Source organism: Saccopteryx leptura, chromosome 3 (assembly GCF_036850995.1).
Source record: "Saccopteryx leptura isolate mSacLep1 chromosome 3, mSacLep1_pri_phased_curated, whole genome shotgun sequence".
Taxonomy (NCBI): domain Eukaryota; kingdom Metazoa; phylum Chordata; class Mammalia; order Chiroptera; family Emballonuridae; genus Saccopteryx; species Saccopteryx leptura.
Window position 1 is genome coordinate 38475096 of NC_089505.1, and position 16661 is coordinate 38491756.

The 16661-nt window shown below is 37.3% G+C and overlaps 1 protein-coding gene across 1 annotated transcript in view; it reads right to left on the reverse strand.

The window, feature by feature from the left end:
* RNF217 (ring finger protein 217) overlaps positions 1-16661 on the reverse strand; it is a 139745-nt gene that overhangs the window by 16978 nt on the left and 106106 nt on the right. The gene's annotated exons all lie outside the window — the stretch shown is intronic.

The window sequence follows — 16661 nt, forward strand, 5'->3', positions numbered from 1 at the left end:
TTGCGCAACTAAGTACCTTATTGAATTGTTGCCACCAAGTTACATGTAAATATAATTGCACTCTTACTGTGACAAGGATTTGATTCCTGAACAGTCCACCATATACCCAATGTGGTCGTTACTATCTCAAGCACTGAGGCCATGTTTCTAATCAAGATTTTACTTTTGAGATATAACTGGATGCTTGACACAGAATCCTCATGGATACTCATGAATTGGAGCGTCTTTCACTCCAGTATGTGCACACGTAGGTTCTTAGGTAAGGATTTTTTTTTTTCTTTTCTGAAGCTGGAAATGGGGAGAGACAGTCAGACAGACTCCCGCATGCGCCCGACCGGGATCCACCCGGCACGCCCACCAGGGGCGATGCTCTACCCACCAGGGGGCGATGCTCTGCCCCTCCGGGGCGTCGCTCTGCCGGGGACCAGAGCCACTCCAGTGCCTGGGGCAGAGGCCAAGGAGCCATCCCCAGCGCCCGGGCCATCTTTGCTCCAATGGAGCCTTGGCTGCGGAAGGGGAAGAGAGAGTCAGAGAGGAAGGGGGGGGGGGTGGAGAAGCAAATGGGCGCTTCTCTTATGTGCCCTGGCCGGGAATTGAACCCGGGTCCTCCGCACGCCAGGCCGATGCTCTACCGCTGAGCCAACCGGCCAGGGCCAGGTGAGGATTCTTGAAATAGAACTTAGTATTTCTTAGAAGAAGGTTTGGAAACACTGTCCAACTCTTATATGACTGATACTAAACTTGATCTTAGCCAAAAGGCTGAGAAGCTGTAACTCTTATGTGATTAAAACACGTAAGACCAACTAAAAACAGTCTTCCCATTTCACTAAAGAATAGGTACTTATTATGTATATTCAAGTCATATCTCAATTATTCTTACCATACATATATTTATATGTTCTTAATCATACACACATTATATATATATATATAATAATCTTTGTTTAAAAAATTATTTAAATGTTTCCTATACCATTTTGACCATTGAGAGTTTCTACTCAAGACTTATAAGACTTGGCTTTGGACTAGTGTTCAGTGAATATTTTCTTGCAATTGTAAACACCACAAACAATATGTGAGTGAAACTCTCCAGTGAATGCTTGACTCTTTAGTTAAGCCTTGGTCACAGTCCACATCTTCACATATTTTATTTGAAAGAATGCTCTTCTTCCCTGATACACAGAGTAGCTCCTTAAGCTTCTGTAGCAGTGCAATTATAATTATAATATATTTTTCAAAAACTGGACAATGAGCCTGACCAGGCAGTGGCGCAATGGATAGAGCATTGGACTGAGACACAGAGGACCCAGGTTTGAAACCACACGGTTGCTGGCTTGAGCACGGGCTCATATCTGGCTTGAGCACAGGCTTGCCAGCTTGAGTGCGGGGTTGCTGGCTTGAGTGTGGGATCACAGACATGGTCGCTCGCTTGAGCCCAAAGGTTGCTGGCTTGAGCCCAAGGTCACTGTCTTGAGCAAGGGCTTGCTCGCTCTACTGTAGCCCCCTGGTCAAGGCACATATGAGAAAGCAATCAATGAACAACTAAGGTGCCACAACAAAGAATTGATGCTTCTCATCTATCTCCGTTCCTGTCTGTCCCCATCTGTCCCCTTCTCTGTCTCTGTCACAAAAACAACAACAACAAAAAGAAACAAGAACAACAAAAAAAGTGGGTAATGATTGTGGAAATGGGATAAAATCATCTAGGAAAAATAGATCTTTAATGTGAAAAGAGAAATTAAAAGGTTGAGAGATAAAGAAAATTATCATATTTAAATATAACCTTTTCTTTTTACAGGTTTTGCAAATAAAATTTTGAAGTTGCTAATTCCAAATCACATGCAAATAACTGAAAATTTAAACTTCAATTTAAAGGAAGCACATGAATTTTTTATTTTTTCCAAAGTTAGAAGCAGAGAGGCAGTCAGACAGACTCTCGCATTCACCCGACTGGGATCCACCCAGCATGCTCACCAGTGGGTGATGCTCTGCTCATCTGGGGCATTGCTCTGTTGCGGTTGGAGCCATTCTAGCGCCAGAGGCGGAGGTCATGGAACTGTCCTCAGCGCCCGGGCCAACTATGCTCCAATGGAGCTTTGGCTGCAGGAGGGAAAGAGAGAAATAGAGAGGAAGGAGAGGGGGGAGGGAGGAGAAACAGATGGGTGCTGCTCCTGTGTGCCCTGGCCGGGAATCGAACCTGGGACTTCCACATGTCAGCGTGATGCTCTACCACTGAACCAACTGGCCAGGGCCAAGAGACCACATGAATTTTTAAAGGACATTTGAGCCTGCTTTTAAAATAACTAAAGATTTTAATCATAGTATTGGTAAAAGTTATATTTGAGCAATATACATATTTGTGTATCTGTGTATCTATCTATCATCTATCTACCAACTTGCCTATATATTTACCTACCTATCTGACTATATTCCTATTTGGAAAGTTTCTACCTATTTATCCATCTGTATACCTACCTACCTACCAACCTGCTTATGTATTTATATTTATCTACCATATTTTTCACTCCATAAGACGCACCTGACCATAAGACACACCTAGGGGTTTAAGGAGGAAAATAAGAAAAAAAATATTCTGAACCAAATGATGTGTTAAAATATTTAATAAAATACCTCCACTTTGGGGGGAAAAAGTGCATCTTATAGGGCAAATAATATGGTATCTATCTGTCTATATTCCTATTTGGACAGCTTCTCAGTGATGGTGACAATATTGAAGATGTAGTAACTAAGCAGAGGGCAGCACATTGCAGGCAGCACAATGATTGGCACACAGCAGGCACTTAGTACATGACAAGTGAATGACCCAAGAAAGAAAAGTGTCCTAAGTTTTTGGCAGCATGTTTGGTATTCAAAGTCATTAGGATGATTGTAGGTCTAGTGTCCATTCTCCCCCAGTGGCTGATTGATTCTTGGTAGGTGGTCCCCTTTCTCACTTCTTCACATGGGTGACTCTGGGGTGGATGGATGCTGAACTAGAGAACACCTTCCTGGACAGGTAAGGGCTAGTTTGTGGTGAAGGGCATATGAGCATCTACGGTCAAGGGTTATGAACAAATCATCATGCGGTCCATACAGGCAGAACTTAGTTTGTTTTTGTTTGTTTGTTTTGCCATTGCTATTGGCTAACCCATACATTTAAAATTGGATTGAAATTTTTATCTTTTACCGACAGTCTAGTCAGAGCAGATCCAGGTTTCATGGGGCCTGAAATTGGTCTCATTTGAGAGGCTCTCTTTAAGGAGAAGACTGTAAGTTACAAACAAAAAGTAGATACATGGCCTAGAAAGGGACTTGTGCGAGTGAGGGTCTCCGAAGCTTAAGCTCTCAGCTTCCTGATCAATGCAGCCCTAGCCCAGATTTTCTCCTCTGCTCTGCCTGTTTCTGGGAATGGTTCTGAAGGACGATGATAGTGCCCATCCCCACTTAGCACAGTGGATGGCATTCAGAATAATGTGGGCCAAAGGTCCTGCGGGACGCTGGAACTATTTCTGATCCTTTAAACCACCTGAGCTTTAGGAGAGAACATATTCAAAGAGAACTGTTGAACAGCCAAAATAAAGGCTACTTTATCATATACTCAACTTTTTAATTGTATATTGTTTGATCTTAAAATGGAGACAATAAAGCTGAACATTTCCTGGTCGCAGAGCATAGTGATGCATTTGACTTACAAGGAGAAAGGGATGAATATTTGTTTAGAGCCCACTATGTGCCAAGAATTATAAATAGATTAGCACCTGTAAGCCTCATAAGCGTACCATGAGATTGGCATCCTTACTCATAACCAGGGCTGAGACGAGTCATCTGCTAGAGTGAATGGAGAAAGGATTTTAATTCATATATGGGTTTTTTTTTATTATGCTAAGCAGCTCTTATTATAAACTTAAAGGTAAAACCAGAGGTCAATCATATAATTTGTTAAATGACAGCATAATCTTTGCATTGGTCAGACGGACATGTTTGCTTTCCGGCACAAGGCAGTTCTCAACCTCTCTTTCAGCTTTGTCTTTGGGCCAACTCATTTATTTCATTAAAACAGTACAGGAAGGTCGTTCTAATAAGTTAAACTTGTCACTGACAGTTTATTTGCCTCAAAATTTCACCTACCATTTTTACTGTCATTTTATATCTGTGTGTAATATTGTTTCACTGGGCTCTAAAATCTTTATATGACAAATTTGCTTTTTCATTTAAATCACGAAGACAGCAATTTATAGTCTCTCTGAACAGTCTTTCCTTATTTCTAAGATAATATTCTAAATATAGCAAGCAACTAAAATATTATTGGTCCAAAAATATTCTGCACAGGTGACAGAATTCTAAGCTCTAATAATACTCTATAGTAACCTAGCACATTGTATAATTACATGGTTCTATAGATTAATTTGAATGCTTTACATGCATAAAAGCAATGATTTAATTTTGAAAAAATGATTCTAAACATTTCTTTTTTTTAATTTTTATTTATTTATTTATTTTAATTTTACTTATTTATTTATTCATTTTAGAGAGGAGAGGGAGAGACAGAGAGAGAGAAAGAGGAGAGACAGAGAGAGAGAGAGAAGGGGGGAGGAGCTGGAAGCATCAACTCCCATATGTGCCTTGACCAGGCAAGCCCAGGGTTTCAAACCGGCGACCTCAGCATTTCCAAGTCGACGCTTTATCCACTGCGCCACCACAGGTCTGGCGAAAAAATGATTCTACACAGTATACTTCCTTTAATACTACTGTGAATGTCTTGATTATATGTAAATATAATGTGATACTAACAGATACGAATCGATACAATGAAAGTTAATGTACAACAGGAGACACTGCTTTTCACATTTGCTGAGCAAGTTGTAATTTTGGACTCCTAACACCCAGGGCAAAATAAATTTCATATAGTAAATGAGTTCCCTGTGTATCCTGGTAAAGATCACACTTGGACAATGCCATCTTTATTTTCAAAACATAGAGCCTTAAAAAGTAGGCTTAAATTACATTTATGTAAATTTCATTTTATTTCTCAATAAAGCTGTTTCGATTTATTATAATTTTATAACATTCATTAATTTAGCTTTGCTAAAAAAACAAATTGAACCACCCAAATGGTTATAATTTATAATCCAAATTTTGTTTTTACTTAATCGATGGAGACAGTATGGCAGATGAAATATTCCTAATCCATTAGATTAAACTGACTACTCATAAACCACAAATGTCATTTGGCTTGTTTTTACTCACCAAGTGTTTCTCCATCTAACAGATAAGTATGGCTGATACTTAGGGAGTTAAATACTTAAACACTAAATGTTGCTTATAACTCTTTATACTTATAAGTCATGAGATGAATGTTCAGAATATGACAGATTTTTTTTAGTAAGAGTTTTTGATATTAAGTCCACATTATAGTAGACAGAAATAACAACACGAACCAATTTTGAGCCTATGCTATTCTTCATAGGATAGATCAACACCTGTAATGAGAGATTATTCATAATATAATATATATTTTCAGTATCTGCCTTCATGTTGTTTACATTTATTTTAATAAATTGTCCACAAAGTTCTAAAAATGGAACTAAAATTTGGCATTCTATTTTCATACAGAGTCTACTGATCATAAGGTAAAAGAATAAGAATAAATGAACTGCTATATATCCAACTCATTTTATAATCAAATCAGTACAGACCTACCCATAAATGTTTATCTCCTTCATCCAGAAATGAGGGCTTCTTTTATTCTTTAACCAGAAAATTATTACTAAATTAAATGTTATATTTTACCGTCACCAACAAATACCTTACTCTATGTTTAAAAGTATTTTAATATATTTTTTTGCATTAGTAGCTTTTTATATCTGGAAGAATTAGAAACAACAATTATAAGAAAAGTTCAAATTTTTCCCATGAATAATGCCCAGTTTTTACTTAGCTCACAATACCACATCTTCATAACAGAGGGATTTAAAAAATGTAAACATATACACAAAGCCTTCAAAGATCCAACAGAAAATTATGAACCTAAAATTCTTGTCCAACTCTAAAATTAATATATGGGTCAAAAATTAAACAGTCTCAGAGATCCTAAGCCTCCTTTGCACCTTCTCTGGGGCCATAACTCAAGGAAGCACTCATCAGTGAATGTAAAATTCAAGAAAAGACAATATTACTACATCCAAAAAAACCGATATAAGAAATCTGAGAGAAAAAGCCAGAAAACAATCAGTTTAATTAGGTACAAGAAGTCATTTGGTTTCAAGAACATCTTAAAAAAGATAATGGAACATAAAACAAACAAAATTTCTCAGGAGCCAAATATTAAATAACATGATAAATAAAGTGGTTATTTCTATTCTCAGTAAGGCAAAAAGGAGAACAATGAGAGCTTTCAGTAAAAACAAAACAAAAGGCATGTAAGTTGCAAATCTGAGGCATAACAAAATACGGCATGATCAATAATTGATACTGAGCAAGGATGCTAGGGTCATGTTTCCTAGAAGCTGTGATCTTATAGAATAGGAAATGTAATTCTGGCTCCATAATTACATGTGCTTGACTATGTCAACACTCAACTGGTTTGTTTTTTGTTTTTTTTTGTTGTTGTTGTTTTTTTTTTCTGAAGCTGGAAACGGGGAGAGACAGTCAGACAGACTCCCGCATGCGTCCGACCTGGATCCACCCAGCACGCCCACCAGGGGGCGATGCTCTGCCGCGACCAGAGCCACTCTAGCACCTGGGGCAGAGGCCAAGGAGCCATCCCCAGCGCCCGGGGCCATCTTTGCTCCAATGAAGCCTTGGCTGCGAGAGGGGAAGAGAGAGACAGAGAGGAAGGGGGGGTGGTGGAGAAGCAAATGGGCGATTCTCCTATGTGCCCTGGCCGGGAATCGAACCCGGGTCCCCCGCACGCCAGGCCGACGCTTTACCGCTGAGCCAACCAACCAGGGCCTCAACTGGTTTTTAAATGTTTTCTCTTTAGGAAAAAGAGAAGTATTAAATATTATATTAGAATAGAATGTGAAAGTTACTAAATCACACAACAGGAAAACCAAGTGACAGTTGAAGACTACGGGAAATAGAAGCAAAAGGAATTGTAAGAGAGCTAGATCCTCATATACCATTAAAAATTGTTAGAATACTGAACAGGTAACTACATACATTATTTAAAGGTAAAAGATTATCAAAAGAAGAATTAAAACAATAATAACAAACAATTGGAAAGGGAAGAAATGAAATAGATAGATATGAATTCTCACCTATCACATCACACTAAAAGTGGTTGCCTCTATTATGGTATATACTACACTGTAAAAAAATGAGATGTTGATTTCAAAATTATTTTGTGCCTCCTGCTAGGTTAGATTTTTAAAATCAATACTCTGATAACTTTAATTGTCCTTTAATTTACTGGTTTTCTTTGTAACAGAAAATTTCATAGATATTTCAAGTTAAGTTTTATGATTAATTCCTGACAGAAAATCTTTGAAGAACAGTGTAGAGTATTGTCTATTCTTATTCTCCAGGGTAGAACTGTACTAAAGATTAGCCCCTAATTTTCTTCCTTCTTTTCTACTATACTTCCCTTGAGCCCATGCCCCAGGTTCTCGGAAATCATCAGATGTCAGTTTTCCCTTCCTTCACATTCACCTTCCCCTCTTTCCCGGTGACTGTACACCGCTTAGCCCGCCAATAGTTTAGGTATCTCCACCTCCTAATAATCCTTCCTGTAATTCCACATAAACATCTAACCAATAATTAGCCTCACCCTACCATTTTTACCCATACTCACTTCTTAATCACCTCCTTAGTTGTCTGTAACCCTAAGTTGCTGAAACATCCAGATCAGTTATCTTTCTCCAGGAAACATTAATTCATTTATGCACTCAATGAATATTTATTTTTCTACTTATAAAATGTGATATGGTCCTGCCCTTAAAGAACTTATAGTCTAAAGTATAGAAAGACATTGATCAATTGTACAAATAAATATACACACATAAGCTATGACAAGTACTATGAAGGAAAAAAACCAAATTGTGGAGAGTACTTAATAGGAGGAGCTTGATTTGGTCTAAGGCTCAGAAAAGGCTTCTCTAAGGAAGTGATGCTTGAGCTGAGAAATGAAGGTCAAGTCGCAGTTCACCAGTGAAGAGGACTCAGAGGCAGGCAGAGCATCCCCAGCACAACACGGTTATGACGTTGTATCCATGAAACGAGAAGCAGCCTGTCCTAGCCCTGCTGTAGCATCTCTCACTCCACATACTAAACCTCTTGCATTATCTGCATCCCTCCACTCAAACTCTCTACTGCTTCCATTGGTAAGATCTAAAAGGGACCAGATCCTGTTCATCTTGTTTACTGTTTTATTAAAAAGATTTACACAGGTCCTGTCACAAAGCACGTTCTCAATAAATATTTATTTTTTTAAAATATGAGTCTTATCCATGACCTCCTAATCACCAAATCCAACTTTTAAATTCTTATCCAATTGTATCTCCCAGTATCATTTAATCAGTTGATCTACTACTTCCTTCTGACATTTCATATACTGTCACTTCAGTGTCACTGCTTTTCCTGGTGCTCCTCTTATGTCTCTTAGGTCCCTGTGTCTTCACCTGTTCTGACCCAAGGCTCCCACTTTGCACACATTCTTTGGGTAATCTCTTCTATACTCTTAATGATTTCAACTTTCACCAACTAGATCCCATTTCTTAATTCCCATGTGGCCCTGGCTCCTGAGCTGCAGACTCATGTAGCATCTGCTTGCTGGTCACACATATCTATATGCCTTAAAGCTATTTCAGAGCCAAATAAGAAAAGCCAAATTCATGATCATTCCATGTCTGCCTCGCCCGACAACAACAAAACAAAACTAGGTCTATTTCTACATTTTTTCTCAGTTTATGGTATCGCCATCCATTTAGACACTGACGCTAGATATCTGGTGAATATACTTCTATTTCCCTCATCCAATGGATCACCAAGGTCGGGTAGTTTTAGGCTCAAGATCCTTATCAAACCCTCTCCTCTTCTCCAGCTGTTTGACCACTAGCTTAGCTCATACTGCCATCATGTCCTTCTAGATATTTACAACTAACTCCTTTCATATAATCAACTACAACCAACCTAAAATATAATTCTGATACCAGCATTCCCCTCCTTGCAATTGTTCAGTCTGGAGGAGAAAATCCAAGTTCCTTAACATTGCATGCGAAACTCGAGCTTCTGTCTGCTTTTCTAACCCAACCTTTACCACTTCCGTCTGTGAACCTTACTCTCAGGGAACCACAAAGTATGTGTGGCTCTTTGCTCACAGCACACATTTCCTGGCACCGGACCCTTGTTCTTTTCTTCTCTTCTCTTCTCTTCTCTTCTTTCTTTCCTTTCTTTCTCTTTCTTTCTTTCTCTTTCTTTCTTTCTTTCTTTCTTTCTTTCTTTCTTTCTTTCTTTCTTTCTTTCTTTCTCTCTCTCTCTCTCTCTCTCTCTCTCTCTTTCTTTCTTTCTTTCTTTCTTTCTTTCTTTCTTTCTTCTTTCTTTCTTTCTTTTCTTCTTCCCTCCCTCCCTCCCTCCCTCCCTCCCTTCCTTCCTGTAAGAGGAGGGGAGATAATGAGACAGACTCCTGCATATGCTCCAACTAGAATCTATCCAACAACCTCATAGGGGGCCAATGCTTGAGTACCAAGTTACTTTTAGCACCTGAGGCTGATGTGCTCCAATGGTGGCTGGGGCCAATGCTCAAACCAATTGAGCCACGGGCTGTAGGAGTAGAAGAGGGAGAAGAAAGGAGAAGCAACTGGGAATTGAACCCATGATATCCATACTCAGGACTGATGCTCTTTCCACTGAGCCACTGGCTAGGTTGGCCCTTGTATTTTCAGTTGTAATACTCCCACTCCTGGATACTGTCCATCATGACCAAATCCACTGAATAATCTTTAACAACCCAGCTCTCCCTGAATTCCCCAAGATGAATGCGATGTTCCTTTCACCATGAACCCGCTTACTCAATGCAAAACCCTACTGAAATGCACAATGTCATATCATTCTTAATGTAACGACTGTGTCTCCGCTTCTGTGAGACTAGCAAGAAAAAGAAACATGTTTACAAAGCACATAATGGAGTCTCACTAAAAGCCCATATAAGGAGGAAAGAAAAACGATACTTGGTCATTCAACAATTTCCTGTTTAGTGTTACACATGCCCAGGACTACTGTAAATGCTAAAGGTACTTTAAGAACCAAAAATAGATCAAAGCCCTTGCTCTCATGGCTGTAAAATATACCTACTACTTTAAAATGTGATAAGGGGCCCTGGCCGTTGGCTCAGTGGTAGAGCGTCGGCCTGGCGTGCAGAAGTCCCGGGTTCGATTCCTGGCCAGGGCACACAGGAGAGGCGCCCATCTGCTTCTCCACCCCTCCCCCTCTCCGTCTTTCTCTTCCCCTCCCGCAGCTAAGGCTCCATTGGAGCAAAGATGGCCTGGGTGCTGGGGATGGCTCTGTGGCCTCTGCCTCAGGCGCTAGAGTGGCTCTGGTCGCAACATAGCGACGCCCAGGATGGGCAGAGCGTTGTCCCTGGTGGGCGTGCGGGAGTCTGTCTGTCTCTCCCCGTTTCCAGCTTCAGAAAAATACAAAAAAAAAAAATGTGATAAGGGTATGGTGCAATGGAGAAACAATAAAACAGAAGGGGCAGATTACTTACTGAGGTAGGGGAGGGTCGTTACTGAGAAGCTGAGTTTTGCTCAAAGACATGAATGAAGCGGCGGGGAGCTGGCCATCCAGATCTTTGGGGAAAGAATATTTCAGACAGAGGAAGAGCAAGTATAGAGACCCTGATAAGGGACCATGACTGATGTTCCTGCAGCGCAGCAAGGAGGGCAGTGTGCTGGAGGAGGGTGACGGAAGTAGAAGGAGGGCGGAGGAATAAAGGGTGGAGGCGTGTGCACAGTGTGGCCTTCTAGGGTCATTAGGAGAAATCGCGTTAGCTTTGTGTGAGATGGGAGCCATGGCAAGGTTTGATCAGAGGGTGACGCAATCTGCCTTGTGTTTAACAGCCCTGTTCTGGCATCTGCATTAAGAACGCTGTGAAGAGTAGGAAACCAATCAGGAGGCCATGCAAAAATCTTAGCAATAGGAAGATGATGATGCCCTGTAACCAGATAAATGACAGTGGGGGTGCTGAGATGCGGTCAAATTCTGAATATATCTCAATGGTACAATCTACAAAATCTAACAACTCACGGATGTGGAATGTGAGAGAAACAGAGTCTGAGATGACACAAATTCTTAACCTGAACAGCTAGAAGTGTGGAGTTACCATGTACTGAGATGGGGAAGTCATGAGAGGAACCACCTTAGGAAGATGGTCCGACAATACGCTGTGTTGGAGAAACCTATGAAGGCCAATGAAGACACTGAGCAGGCATTTGGATATGCACCTTTTCTCACAGACCCCAAATCTTTGTTCTGCTGCTGATTGTTGCCACCAGCAAAACTGGTCCCCTGTTTTGAATTATAAGTTGAATCTGCTGCAGAAAAAAACCAAAAAACTCTTAAAACTTGAAATGGAAATAAAAATAAATGGATTATCTAAGAAAGCTTTTGATCCTTTGCAAAACCGGTCTCATTTGTATTCCTATGAAAAAGGGCAACTTTTACTCAACCTTTCCCATTTCCACGCAGTTCACTGGACTCCATCCCTTTCAGTAGCCTTAATCTACAACTGAGACTCTCAATCAGGGCTCTCTGCCCCCTTGAAACGCTTCATTCAGAATCGTGGGGGAATTTGGAGGGGGATGTTGGTTGTCACAAAGGTGGCTGATGCTGGCATTTAGGGCTGTCCTGCATTGCCGGAGACATCTGCATGTAATTTTCTAATCCATTAGATGTTCATATAGGTGAAAATCTGTTTATAAATATCTGGATATAGACCCCAAATCCACTTTACATATAAATGCAAAATAATGTTTGCATGGTTTTAACAGATGATGGATTTTTTAGGTATATAACTACTTTGCAAATTGAGAAAAGGTCAGTTATTTTAGAACCTAACTTCATTTTGTATCTAAGCCCAAACCATGTTTCATGGTTTTAATAGATATTGAATTTTCTAGCAATATAAGTAGGTAAATGCATAGGCATATATGCATATATATGTCTTCATTTTAAAATGTAAAATATAAAGTATTAATAATATTTTAGCTTCAAGGTTTCTTAAACCCAATTTTTTTTTTTAAATCCAAATTTACGCATTATAAATAGGTACGAAAAGTTGACTGCTTCTTTATGTATTTTAATATCATGGTATGGAGCTTTTTTATGCTGAAATATATATTATTTCATTATAATGGTGTCACTTATTTCTAGTCTATATTATATTTAGGACAATATATTGATTTCTAAATAAAATGTTATACATAGTCACATTGTAGATTTAATCTCAGGATAGTAAACAAATATTAAAATTGTTTGTAATAGCCTGACCTGTGGTGGCGCAGTGAATAAAGCGTCGACCTGGAAATGCTGAGGTCGCCGGTTCAAAACCCTGGGCTTGCCTGGTCAAGGCACATATGGGAGTTGATGCTTCCAGCTCCTCCCCCCTTCTCTCTCTCTGTATCTCTCTCTCCCTCTCTCTCTCCTCTCTAAAAATGAATAAATAAAATTAAAAAAAAATTGTAATAAAAAAATGGGGCATTAGCTGCAATACAGTTTATGCCCTAGGAAGTATTTGCCATTAAATAAGCAGACTCTTCTCACAAGTAAGATCTTGGCTTTGGCGCACTGAGAAAACAACAGTAGTGATAATTACTGCTCCAAAAGTAGAAGTTTCAAGGTATCTGGAGAGTTAAAAGGGATCATCAGTAGTCAGGGGAGGTTATTTTGTTTTCTAATGGGCAATGTTAGAAAGCAGTCACGGGCCCTCCGAGTGTGAGTTTGTAGTTGTGTGTGCAGTGCCAGAGAATTATCTGTAAGATCCAACATTAATACTCCAACTTCTTCCGCAGCCACCGACAGCATGGCTACATCAGACGTAAGCCTACAGACATTGTTTTCGTGCCAATTTTATGCGAACAGGGGCAAGTTAATTATTGTCTCTGAGAACACATTCTCGCTCAAAACATCCTATTACAGGATTCAAGAGAATAAAATATCTAAAGGGAAATATCATGCCAAGTAAATTTCTTTAATCCCCAAATCACAATGAATTAATGGATGAACACAATTTATTTCCCATCGCTTTTTGTCCATTTACTTAACCTCTCTGAAATCGTTTCTACATCTTGAAATGGTGGTAATTACCCTTTCTTCACAACTTTCTTTTGAGAATAATTGAATGAGACAATAAATGTAACTTATAGACTGCATTACTGTGTAAAACCTTAGAGTTTTACCAAAAGGTACTGAATAATTAAAATCTGGATCACACATTGGAATTTAGCATTTTAGGGTAACATCTAAGGATTTGAAGGGACAACATATGTATAAAACTACAATGGAGACTGATGTAGTAAATATCATTATATGTTAGACAGTGTTATTATTATTACTGTGCTAACACCAAGAGGAAAACAAAGCGTACAGAGACATTTTCATTAATAAAAAAAGAGGACATATCAGAATTCATATCTTGGCATGTCTTTTAAAAACAATAAAATTGACAATCTTGTTCCTAGAAATAGGGAATATATATGTTGAACCTGGAATAAAATAAGTGACTGAATTACTCAATTCTTTACACATTACTTTATATTAACATATTAAATGTATAATTTCCTAATTATCTCTATTCAATGTCTTAAAAAATGTCCTAAATCGAGATGTGAGATTATTTATAGAACAGAAGAATTTAGGTGGTCGGCTGCATGTAATCTAGCTGGCTGTGATTATATCTGTACCACATTACATAAATGTTTGTAGAAGTATTCCTCTTTCCTGATAGTAAGGAAGAAGGTAATTTGAGAAAGGAATGTTTGAGGAATTCCCCTTTAATTTTCTATTTTGAGAAATATTAACCCAACTTTGCTTTGGTAAACCCATACTCTGAGCAACATTTAACTTTTACCAGAGGAAGAAAACAAACAAACAAATCAGCCAAATCCTTAGAGGTTGTGTAGGAGAGCAGAGATATTTAAGCAACCCCAGAGCTGTAATGTTATAGTCTTTCTGTGCTAGTGTTAGATTTTATTTCTAACCGTGAACTATTTCAAACTTTCTATTAATTAGAGATAACAACGCAATCGACATACAGGGATTCACTGCCCGCCCACATTCAATAATGTTAACATGTTGCAATGTTTACTTCAGAAATATTTTTTGAAGAGACAATGCTTCCTTTATATAGTGCCTTCTTTTTATAATTGTTTCTTATCTTTAACTTCCTGTTTGCTTTAAACTGGCTTACGTCAAATTATCAGTTAAAAGGCCTGAGGATGTGTCTACTTCTCTTTTGAAAGTATGTAAAATAAACATATGTTAAAAAAATATACTCAAGAGGGCAGAAAAATGGCATTTGGAAATATGGGGTTTTAACAATTTAAAACTTCACAAAGAAAAAATATGATATAGCTAACAGTCAAAACCTGGTATGACAAATAATACCAATTGACTAATATTAAACTTTTTGAGTAAGAACCAAAAGATTGGATCATTAACCATTCTTATAAAGTTCTCACTCACATTCTAAAAAGCTCCATAACTGTTTTTATCTTTAATAATATTTACTGTAATATTAGACAGTAATATTGAGATTTTTAATTCTTCTAAAATCTAAAATTTTCAGGCTTTTAGAAATACTCAGCTGGGTCTTTTGCTACAGATTTATAGTAAATTGAAACAAACATTTATTTTAAAATTTCCTTTGAATAAACATTTAAGAATGTGTCAAACAGTACAATTATATGTGGTTACCACTTTCTGAAAACAAAAACAATAAAATAGGTTACTTTAGTTTAAAGAATCATAATGAGTGCCCACTTTAGAATAGTTTAAGTATTTCAAGCTTTCAAACAAAACATAAATTTAAAAAAAAACACAATTTGCATATAAAAATGGTTAAGATGCTAAATTTTATTTTTTTTCTACCACAATATAAAAAGCATTACTTGAGTCCTAATATTGTTTCCAAAGTATTTCATTAACACTTTAAATTTAAAGTACATGTAGAATTGCTTACAACCGTATTTACTTATTTGTTTTGTATTGTATAATTTGTTCATTTTTAGGTATGCATCCAACTTTTTTTTTCTTTGATTTAGCAATTCTTTTTCTTATTAACTCAACTGAGTTTAGTATTTTAACTGTGCCATAAGGCATAGTCTCAAAATAAATTTTATATTATTTTATTTTATTTCTTCTTTTTAGAGAGGAGAGAGAGAGTAAAAGAGAAAAGGAGAGAGAGAATTGAGGAGGAGCAGGAAGTATCAACTCCCATATGTGCACTGACTAGGGCAAGCCCAAAATTTCGAAACAGTGACCTCAGCATTCCAGGCTGACACTTTATCCACTGTGCCACCACAGGTCAGGCTCATATTAAATTTTAACATAAAACTGAATAAATATTTTATTCTCCCAACACAATTTAAATGCCTAATTGCTTTTTGAATTTAAACTTAAATTGATGATATATTAGATTTAGTTTTGTCCTATATTCAAGAAAGACATTTTAAAATTATCATGTATATTCTGTAGGTTAAGAATTTGTATAAAATAGAAAAGACATTTTAAAAATAACAATAGTGTCTCATAAATGACTGATGAATACTATGAAGAAGTAGTGAGATTCAAATAAAACTAGCTGAGTAAAGTTGATGTTATGCTGCTATTAATTTTTCATACAAATGCCCTTATAGATTAATAACTTCCAGAAATGTTTTAATATTTTTACCTTAGTATAAAGAAATCACACTTATGTATAAGTATTTTGGTCATGTATGGGGAGAAAAAATTTTAATATTCATCCTAGTTATTTGCAAAATTCAATTGTAAATAATAATTTTGATTACTCAGCATAATAAAATCTCTTTATAATAGTAGGGCAAATACACCTGTACAAAGTATGGAGGCATTACCATTTAACACTCAGTAGTAGAATAAACATTTTTTTTGAAAAATTAGCAACAGTAAGATTAGGGAGCTCAGCAAAGAGACTATTATATATAATAATTTTACATGCTTAGAAAAAAATTACAAATTTTTCTCAAATCAATATTCATGGGAAAATTTAATAAACACAATTAGGTTAGATGGTCTCACTTGGAAAGAAATTAGTTTGGTAGCCAATGCATAATAAACATCAGAATAAGTGATGGGTGAATTACAGAGTAAAATATCTAGAAATTGTATATTTTAAAAGAAAGAAACATAGACCATTTCATTAAACTTTTGGCTAACAGATAACTTTTTAAGCTTAGGAGCAAACATTTATAAAAGATAGGTAAATACATCAGGTAAATATATATATGAATAGGTACACATATTTTATTTTCACTTTCCTATATATATTTATATATATGATGTGTGTGTGTGTGTGTGTGTGCACGTGTGTGTGTTTATATTCATTCTAAAAGGAAAAGATGACACATTTGGTCAAACAAGAATTTTTTTTTTTTTTTGTGGCAGAGATAGTGAGAGTCAGAGAGATGGACAGACAGACAGGAAGGGAG